We start from the raw sequence: 10754 nt of genomic DNA on the forward strand, positions 1-10754 counted from the left end.
GGTTGGATCGGGTCCAGATCCAGACCCAAGCTCCACTCGTGGAAAGAAGCCCGATGCGAGGCCCCTTCTCCCTCGCCTTTCCCTTTTCCTCCTTCGTCGTTCTCCTGGTGGTCTCCCGTGCCAGCGCAGAGAAGAAGTGGCAGTCGGTGTGGTGGTGGCTGGAGCGGCGACGGCCACGGCGACGGAGGTGGCAGCGGCGACTGCGGCGGCGACGCTTTGATAAACCCTCTCCCTCTCTTTTGTGCGATTTACCCTTCTCTGCCTCTCTCTTGCTCCTGCCCTCTCTGCCGCACGCCCTCTCTTCCTCTCCCTCGCCACTCTCTTTCCCCTTTCTGCTAGTTCTCTCCCACACGATCCCTCTCTTCACTCGCCCTCACTCTCCCACCTGCTCTCTCCCTCTTCTCTCACGCATTTACCCTCATCGCCGTCTTCCCTTTTTTTGCCGAACCCTCTTTCCTTCACCCTCTTTTCTGTCCGTCTCCCTTGGTCAGCGCCGTTCCCCTGTCCTCACGTTCCCTACGTGAGCCCTTTTCTCCCCATTTTGCTAATTGTTTTCCCCTTTTCCCCAACATAGCTCTCGTCTGAATTGATTTTATCTCTGTTGATTGGATTCCAGTTTGGGGGACGTGTTCTTCCCCGCATAACAGTGATTAAAAGGCCTTGGGGTGGCGGCATTGAAGGATTTTAGTTGCTTGGGGACCATTTGAACTTGGGAGGGTGGTTGCCGGAAGGATTGCTGCAGCCTAGACTCTTGAGTTGGGGTGAGCAAGGCGTATTTGAACTCATTTTATTGAATATTACCTATTAGAGCATGTATAATTATTGTTTAAGCATGCTACAATTTCGAATTGATGAATTAGGACGCATGATAGCGATTTTGTTTTTGGGGGAAAGTTTATGATTATGTTGAAAAGCGTTGATTAATGTCTATAATGATCATTTAAGCATGATGAGTTGATTTTCGATGCAATAGGGAAGCATGGTAGAGTTAGAGAAGTTGTGGAGAAGCGTAGGACCGCCTTTGGGGAATGCTTGGAGCACCCTTGATATCGTGGGTGGTATGTGTGGTAGGAAGAGGGCGTGCATGTTGGGAAGACGTCTCAACTAAATGAAAGGTTATGAGAAATGCATGAAGAATGGATTGATCGAAGCTTTGGGGTTTTGATGTTGGGTGGGAATGGCAAGAAGTTGCGTAGTGGCCTATTAGAGGGCTTGTAGGTCGACACTACCAGTCGACTACCTCTTGAGGCGATGACATATGCCTCAATGATTTTGTTTTGTATTTATTTGGAATGTTAAGGTAACTAGTAGAAGTCTTACCTTTTGTTTATGTCTGCAGGTGCACCGGGCACGTCCCGTCGACCTTGATTTCGAAGGTCGAGGAATTTTGAAGAGTTTTGTGAGCGCGCCACAGGTATGGCGACATTCCAGGCAAATCCATGCCTGGGCAAATGTGTGATTGTGTGCTCCTAGGATCATGGGATCCTAGGATTGTGATGTGACTTGATTGATTGTCTTGTGAATGAGTATATGTATGTTTGTCCATGCTTTGATATACAATATGAATTGTTTGAAAGGTTATTAGTAGTTGTTTTGAAAAGGTTACGCATTTGCATGTGCATACTAGAATTGATATCTGTTTAGGACAGATGAGGCGGGGTATCGAGTCGAGTGTCTCCTCGACCTCAATTATGCATTAGAAAGCATCATAGAATGATAACTGCATAGGACAGCTACGGGTCAATCGCAGATCGAGACTACTCTCTGTGGTTTGGCTAAGTTTTTCAAAAATATGATTGATCTGATAACTGATATGAATGTTGTATTTTATTGCATATTCATTGCTGTGGGCAATAATGCAAATGAATGGATTGGAGGGTAATTGTACCCATATTGTATGACGGCTAGCTATGACTGTTAGTGTTATGGGTGAACCTCGTGTGGAGGCAATTGGAGGTGTGGGTGCACTCGTGAAGTGTACCAACCTCATGAGCTAGCCAGCCAGTTTGTAAATGCATTTTTCTAATGATAATAACAAATGATTAAGAGATGAGAGGATAGTGGGATGTGGCTATGTGTTTGGGAGACGTCCCGTTTTCGCCACTGGTCTTGCCTGTTCGGAGCGCAGGCGGTGCAAGGCCCCAGGGTACTGTTGTGTGTTGTGCTTGGAGCGTGGGCTCCCGCCTTCCCAACTTGGGTGTCATAGGGAAGACTGAGTATCTCTTCTTGGAATTCACACATCCAGGGTTGAGTGCTCTACCGCTGCAACGGATGAAATGGATCCATACTGTATGGGCCACCACGGGGGTTGTCTCTCGGCTGTAGGCCGCCCATGGTGTGCACGTGCCTGTGTTGCACTCACAGGAACTGTTAGTTCACTAAAGTTAAAGCTAATGAAAATGTAATGTATATGATTGAATGTATATGACTGATGTGCATGTGAATGATCTGAATGCAAGTGTTATGTTTAAGCTGGCCTTGCATGAGATTCAAATTGTGTTAGTGCGGCCATTAAGTGGCCTTTACGTGTCACACTCTGACACGACATGATGATAGATGATTTTGATATTTGTTCTCTTATTTGAGCCCTACATGGATGGGTTTGGTATTTTACTGGCTTGTTGCCATACTGCGAATGCTGAGCCTTCAGTTGTTTTTTTTTTCAGGTTTTGGCGGACCCCGGGCAGCAGGTTGAGCAGATGACTTCACTCACGTCCTACTGGAGAGGTTTTGGGTTTTGTTTGTATAGTGCCGGCGCGTCTTGCTTTGTTTGTATTGATGTCTTATTTTGTTAGGCATCAATGTTAGGATTTTGGGGCATTTTGTCATGTATAGGGATGTGATTTTGTATGAAATGACGTTGTTCTATAAATGAAAGTTCGCCCCATTGTTTTTAATTGCTTGGCTCATTTTTTTTGAACTGTTGTGTAGTCACACCTCGATGTTTGATGTTTAGAAAAAAAACAAATGGTTGTGTGTTAAAAGGTCGGGGTGTGACAGACACTACAAGCTACACCGAGAGATTGAATGAATTCAAATCCAGTTGATGGTGAGCAGTGTTTGGACTTAGGTTTGAGTGCTCTGCCTAAATTTACTGCTCATCAAAGGGAGAACTATGCATGCGTGTAGGCTGTTAACTTTGTTTGACATCATGCTGGATTTTTTCCTAGTTTGAGAACTTTTTGGTGATGGGTTGTCCAATCACCATTTTGCTCCTGCATGATAATGTTTCTTTAATGATTCATCTTGTGCACTGTGTTACACATTATTTTGCTGACTTTATCATGGAACTTGCATTTACCTATTAGTTTTTGCTTACATGTCTGAGTATGATGAGTTTGTATGCACCACCAGGAGGAGTTGGTATTGCTCATAGGTACCTGCTCAGCTGATATAGCAACTATTCTGTTGCATTTATGCTTCTTCATGAGATAGGTCTTATAATAGTTACTCTTATATGTTTATGCTTGCGTATGAGAGGGTGATATAGATTTGTGGCCATACATAGCCGAGGCTAAGCCCCATGGTTCTGTATCCTTTTACAGGTCATATATGGGGTGGTGGAGCTTTTGGAGATTTTTATTGCTTAGGGAGTGCTGCCAGTCTTATGGGCCGTTGTTCTCTTTAGATCCAAGAAAAATGTGCAATGTCAAAACTGGTCTTTATGACTGCCTATGATGACGACCTCACTCAGAGTTTTATAGAACGCCTTTATTGGAATACAAACTGCTTTACTATGTACAACTTGCTCAAATGTTTCTGCTGCACAACACCTTTTTGGTATACAAAGTGCTTTATCATGTACAACTTGCTCAAAGGTGTCTGTTGGACTGTACCCAAAGGAGGGGCTTTTTGGTTTGTTTTTGGGTGGTGATATGTATCTTAGATTGACAGTCAAGACAAAAGGTTCTGTAATTTAGAAGTGGAAATATAACCTGGACATTAGTACCAAAGAATTGAGTGCGAGCTTAAATTTAGCCGATCAGGGTATTACCCGTCTCCTTTCCTGTGTATGTGATCTTCGAGAAACACTAAAGGACTTGCGAAATCTAGATTTAGAAATTACATCAAACCCCACCTTACTCACAAATGCAGTAAGTATTAATACAAAGGAATATTTAGGGCGATGTGCCATTTGTATTGTGAACAAAACCACGTTAATTCGCAATCCCCAAATCCAATAATGTTTTGAACGTCAGAAAGGTTGGTACGGAGCTCTGATGAATAGACGTCCATTGTAGTCAGCATAAGGTCCTTTTAGCCTCTTAAAGGATTGACATAACGGTATTTGTTCATGGTTATTACATTTGAGAGCGTCTCTTCATTTGATCCCAACTCTTTTTTATTCTAAATGTCAACCAAACATTAATGTGTAGCATGTTCTACGGCTGATGGAACATCCTCTTTGAAAATAATGTTAAATGTGCTTCCGATTTATGTTCCGAAAGTTAAACTTGTACGAAATTGAACTTGCTTTTCAGTTCGGTCTTTTCCGCGTCTCTATTTTGTACAATCTAAACATAATGAAGCTATGGGTTAGCAAAGCCAAGAATTTTAAGCTAGATGTGTACTTTGAAGAGCCGACATTTAGAAGATACAAAATTTGCTCTTAAAGATGAAGGCTGTTGGTTGTATTTGGGTCTATGAAGTAAAAACCAAGAGTGGTATTCTCTGAAATACACAAAGCTAGAGTGAAAGGTTATACTCAATAATATGAAATAAAAATGAGGAAACTACTTTAACCCAATTTCTAGATCCACATGCAACATGAACCAAGGACTCTTACGACATCTAGTTATTGTCTTAATTAGTATGTATCAAATGAATTCACAAAAAATGCTTTTATGAATAGAGATCTAAGCTTCTTCGAATGTTCCACCTTGAATGGATGTTTCAAGTTGAAGGTGCTCAAACTGAGAAAGACCTTTTATGGTCCGCAGCACGCACCTAAATATTGGTTTGATAAATTTATTAACATAATGATGAAACATTTTAAATCTTGTTTTATTGACATGATTTTTGTTTGCTAGGAGCTCCGTTGCATGTAATGGGATATTGTTTCAATGTGTGGATGGCTTCTTGATAATAGCAAGTGATAATAAAGAAATTAAGGTGAACAGTCCTCAAAAATAATCTTTAAAGAGGCAGATTTGAGATTTCTAACATACTTCTTAGAAACTAAAGTTGATTACCTTCATGAATATTTTTTCTTTGACACCAAGTTTGCCATAAATATTATTCCTAGGATAAGAATAACAAATGATAACAGATTGAGATTCTTAGTAATTGGAACCAAGTTGAAGATTGATGATGGAATTCTCGTGGAAAGTCAAAAGCTTTGGAGAGAGTTAGATGGATCAATTATGTACTTAGGGCGTTTGGATTGAGTAACACACTGTTCTAAGGGCTGTTCTCAGAAAAGTGTGACACTACCAAACACCGGACTTAAAATCATGAAGGACACAGTTGTCCTGTCCTTGAAGAACGTATTCTCTCGTGAAATAGCCTCCCCCGGAACGGGAGTTCTTTTTTTTCTTTTTTTCCGAAACTACTCTCGCTCAAAACTTACGCTGAAAACCCTGTTGTCGTCGTCGTCTCTCTCGCCGGCTTGCTATCCTGCGGACCTCATGCTGAAAACCCTTTCCTGGTGTCGTCTCTCACACCATCTCATTCTCCTGCTGCGCAGGTACTCCTCTCTCTCTCTCTCTTGTGCGGGTGATCTGCTGACCACAAGGTCTATAATTTGTGATCCCTTACAGCTAAAACTTCACCCAGCGTCGTCTTCTGCAACTCGTCCCCGGTTCTCTCGTTGACATCTGCGATGTCGTCTCTCTCACCATCTCACCCGATTTTCCTTCAGGCGACCATATATCGATCGAAGATCTCAAGGGCGGTTTTAATCGGGCGATGAGGGCAACTATTTCTTCTTCCCCTGGCAGGTGAGGCTATATCATTTTGCATCTCATTCCCATATCCATCTGTTGGCACTAAAGTTTCTTTGCTATTTTCATCACGAATTGCTTGTCCGAATTTTGAATATAGCCTTCACGCGAGCTCTCCCGTCTGACAGCAAGTTTTTGCCGACTTCCTTTCTACCTGTTGGAAAGTGTTGGCTGCCCACCGCACTTCTCTCTTTGACTCTCTATGGCGGTCTGTTTCTCTATATCTGCCCTGTGTTCTTCGTCTTTACTATTGAAGGCTTCTCCCTTTTGCAGATTTGTTCTGCCTGTGTGGAGGCCGCTGGTGCCGGTGCAGTAGGGCGGCTGGTCATAAAAAATCATGTTCCTCTCTCGTTCTTCTTCTTGTTTTTGTTGTTTCTTCATTTGGGATTGTGAATTTGGATTCGATTTTTCTTGGAGCATTTTAATTTGAGATTTTTTTGTGTGTGATATAGTTGGGATTTGGGCGTGTACAAGCCTTTTGTTTCTCGCAGCAGACTCGCTTGATGACGCGTTTTAAGTGTCGTGTTTAGGTGATGGTTGCTTTGTTTTAATCTTTCACAGGTCTTTTTTGTAGGTATGTTTTAGTCGGCTGTTGTTTTTAGGTGTTTACAGGCGTAGTTGAAATGCATATGACATAGTCATCATACCAGTTGTAGCCCGTAGTTGAATCAATGAAACAAAAATGACAAAACGATGCCAGGAGAAAAAATGGTGGACAATAAAAAAAAAATGAAAATAGATAAACCGGTAAGAAATCAGTTTCACTTCTAGTGCCAGAAGTGAAATGCGAAATGTGTAGGTGTCAGTAGGTGGAGTGGGTGGTTTTGGGTGCATGGCATTCCCCACAAAGAAGAGCAAATATGAAAACCAAACAAAAAAAGCAGATAAAGAAAAAATGAAACCAAACTAACAAACCAATAAAGGAGACATGTTTAAAGATGCTGTTTTTTTTTTTGGGTTTATTCTGTGTTGCATATTAATACCGGGATGAAAGTAAGATATATTAATATCGGATGAAAGCAAGCCTGGATCGGGCCGGGCCGCCGCCGGGTACCCGGTACCTGGCCCGACTCGGGCATGGGCCCGGGCCTTGAAAAACTGCTAAATGAGCTCACTTTATCGGGCCCGGCCCGGTAATTAACGGGTCGGGCTTGGGCCCTCGACTGTGTTCGTAGGGGGCTCAGACAATAATTTTAAAAAAATATATTTTTTTTTTCAAAAAAATAAGCAGTTTTCATTTCATACTCGATACTTTCATTCTCTAGCTATCTGTCGTTCTCCTCTAGTCCTCCACTCCTCTGCGGCTTTGCAAGCAAGACCAGCGCGACTACCTCCTCCAGTCCTCCCCATCGCCCATCGACCGCTTTCTCTGGTCCTCCCCGTCGACTTTTGCCCATCGGCTATTCGGTTGTTTTCTATGGTTGTCTCCGTCGCCGTTCGACTGCCTCTCATCTTGCAAGAGAGGAAACATTTTTCTCCCAATTCTCCTTTCTTTCCCGTTCGAATATTCATGATTGCCTTTGTTGTCATTGAGTGCAAAAGCTAGAAATGGTAGAATAATTAGAGGATTGAATTAATCAGGGTTTTGCTTTTTGGATGGTGATGGCGAATGATTTTCCTTCTTATTCACCTTCATAACATTATTTTTGGCTGTTGAACAATTTTTTTGCACACAAGATGTTCAATGAATTAATATGGCATTCTAATTGTTCTACGGATGTTAGTTGTTTCACTAATTTAATAAGGCAGTAAGGCAGTAGTCTGTGGGTGGATTGTATCTAGCATCCTTTTTGGAGATGTTTCCTTAATTTAATAAGGCAGTCTATTCACAAAAGCTGTACGAAGAATGTTTATCCACGTCTGAATAAGACAGTCTGTTCACAAAAGTTGTACGAAGAATGTTTATCCACGTTAACTGCATTTGTAACTATGTAACACGTTAAAACTTCCAATGCAACAGGGCTTAGGTTGCTCACAGGAAATATCGCCCTATAAGAAAAGCCCGTCCAAAAGAAGCCCGGCTTGGCCCGTTAATAATCAGGCCAGGCCGGGCCTCGGGCATAAGATCAAGCCCGAAGCCCGATTAGCTATAGGCCCAGCCCATCCCGATTATTAACGGGTTGGGTATCGGGTTGGCCCGATACAGTAATCGGGCATAAAAATGACTAGCTCGGCCTGATGCCCAGTGTCACACCCCAACCTTTTGACCCTCAAACAAATTTTTTTTCTAAACATAGAGCATTGGGGTGCGACTACACAGCAATTCAAAAAAAGAGGGAGCTATGTCATTCGAAACAATGAGGCAAACTTTCATTTATATAACAATTTTAATTAATAAAAAATCATATCTATGTGTATGCCAAAACTGCCCCAAACCACAACCTTCATGCCTAACAAAAATAAGACATCAAAGAGACCAAACTATGACGCGCCGGCACTACCAAAGACCCAAAACTTCCTCAGTAGGATGTGAGTGAAGCCAAAACCTGAAAAAAGAAACAACTGAAGACTTAGTCTTCACAGTATAACAACAAGCCAGGAAAATCCTAAACCCTCTTAGACATGACTCAAATATGATAATATACAATTATAAAACAGATCATCATCATATTGTGTCAGGGAATAGTCACATCATTTGCCAAGAAGGCCCCTCACAGACTACGACATGTAAATGCCACTCAATGGCCAAGATAACACCATTTCGATTCACACACACATCAATCACATACACTTCAATCATAAACCTTTATTCATATACTTTACATTTAATTAACTTCAGTGAATTGACAGTTCCTGTGGATGCAAACACAGACACGTGCACACCGCGGGCGGCCCATAGCCGAGAGACAACCCCGTGGTGGCCCAGGGCAGTATGGATCCATTCACCCGCTGCAGCAGTAGAACACTCATCCATGGATGTGTGAATTCTAAGGAGCGATACTCAGCCTTCCTTAGGACACCCAGGTTGAGAAGGCGGGAGCCCAATGCTCCAAGCACATCATACAACAGTACCCTGTGGCCTTGCACCGCCTGCGCTCCAAACAGGCGAGACCAATGGCGAAAGCAGGACGTCTCCCAAACACATAGCCACATTCAATTGACCTCTCATATCTTATTCTTTCATTATTATCATTATAATTGCACATTCACAAAATGACTAGCTAGCTTATGAGGTTGGTACACTTCATGAGTGCACCCACACCTCCAATTGCCTCCACACGAGGGCCACACATAACATTACATTCTTAGGTAGCCGTCATATAATACAGGTACAACTACCCTTCAATTCATTCATTTGCATCATTGCTCGCGGCAATGCATATGCAACAATTCACAGTATTCACATTCATAAGCACTCACATCTTATCAAACACATCGTTCACATTTTTCAAAACTTAGCCTAATCTCGGAGAGTAGTCTCGATCTGTGATGGCTCGTAGCTGTCCTATGCAATTATCATTCTATGATGCTCTCTAGTGCACAATCAGGGTCGAGGAGACACTCGACTCGATACCCCACCTCATCTGTCATAAACAGTTATCAATTCTAGCATGTACATGTAAATGCGTAACAATTTTCAAAACGAGCTTCTAATAGTTTTTCAAAACAAAACTTGTCACATGACAAATCATTCACAACATGACTGGCTAGCTCATGAGGTTGGTTCACTTCACAAGTGCACCTACACCTCCAATTGCCTTCATATGAGGGCTACACACAACATTAACAGTCTTAGCAAGCGGTCATAATAATACGGGTACAACTATCCTTCACTCCATTCATTTGCATCATTGCTCATGGCAATGCATATGCAACAATTCGCAACATACACAATCACACCCGTTAGTCACATCTTTCAAAACTTAGCCAAACCACGAAGAGTAGTCTCGATCTGTGATTGGCTCGTAGCTGTCCTAGGCAATTATCATACTATGATGCTTTCTAATACACGCTTGGGGTCGAGAAGACACTCGACTCGATATCTCACCTCATCTGTCCTACGCAGTTATCAATTTTAGCATGCACATGTAATTACATAGTCATTTAACAAAACACAAAACTAATCACATACATTCAATCTTATGCATACATTCATTCAAATACATTACAATCATACAATCACATCACAATCCGAGGATCCAACGATCCTGAAACACACATTTGCAAATAGGCCCCAGGCAGGGAAGGGATTTGCCTGTAATGCCGCCATACCTGTCGCACATCCACTAAAGTCTCTGAACTACAACTCACGTTGCTCAAGGCCTACTTGACATGTCCGGTGTACCTGTAAACATAATCAAATGGTAAGTTCTCTACTTGTTTCATTTTACATTGTATACAAGTAGAAAATATAACTAGTGAGACATGTCATCGCCTCAAGAGGGTGTCAATGGGTAGTGTCAACCTACAAGCCCTCCAATAGGCCTCCTCCCAACTTTTTGGCGTTGTCACCAAACGTCAGAACTCAATGCTTCAATCAATCCATCACTAACACATTTCTTATTAGCTTTATATAGTCGAGGCGTCAACCCACTAGTACATTCAACTTATATATTCTTTCCATAAATAACGCCAAGATACACCCGTACACACAAGCATGCACCATGTGCTTACTAAGACGGATCTAAAAGTTCTCACCCACATCTAAATCTCTACAATGTTTCCAAATAGCTTCGGAAATTAACACCTCAAGCTTAAAAGATCAATATAGGCATGAATCATCACTTGTCCAACTTAATCCTAAACTTTCCCCCAAAAGCAACATTCGCTGATATGCATTCCATATCATCAAATCAAGAGTCGAGCATACTC

At 42.1% G+C, this 10754-nt stretch overlaps 1 long non-coding RNA gene across 2 annotated transcripts; it reads left to right on the forward strand.

Annotated features, from left to right (window-relative positions):
• The first annotated feature begins 5489 nt into the window (after nucleotides 1-5489).
• LOC116256371 (uncharacterized) lies at nucleotides 5490-6391 on the forward strand. 2 transcript variants are annotated; one of them, XR_004173099.2, is made up of 3 exons: nucleotides 5490-5686; nucleotides 5760-5939; nucleotides 6043-6391. It is a non-coding gene; the product is annotated as an uncharacterized LOC116256371 (long non-coding RNA). The 2 variants fall into 2 exon arrangements; XR_004173098.2 differs by having other exon boundaries at nucleotides 5498-5686; nucleotides 6216-6391.
• The last annotated feature ends 4363 nt before the right edge of the window (nucleotides 6392-10754 follow it).

This window comes from Nymphaea colorata, chromosome 6, assembly GCF_008831285.2.
Source record: "Nymphaea colorata isolate Beijing-Zhang1983 chromosome 6, ASM883128v2, whole genome shotgun sequence".
In the NCBI taxonomy this organism is placed as follows: domain Eukaryota; kingdom Viridiplantae; phylum Streptophyta; class Magnoliopsida; order Nymphaeales; family Nymphaeaceae; genus Nymphaea; species Nymphaea colorata.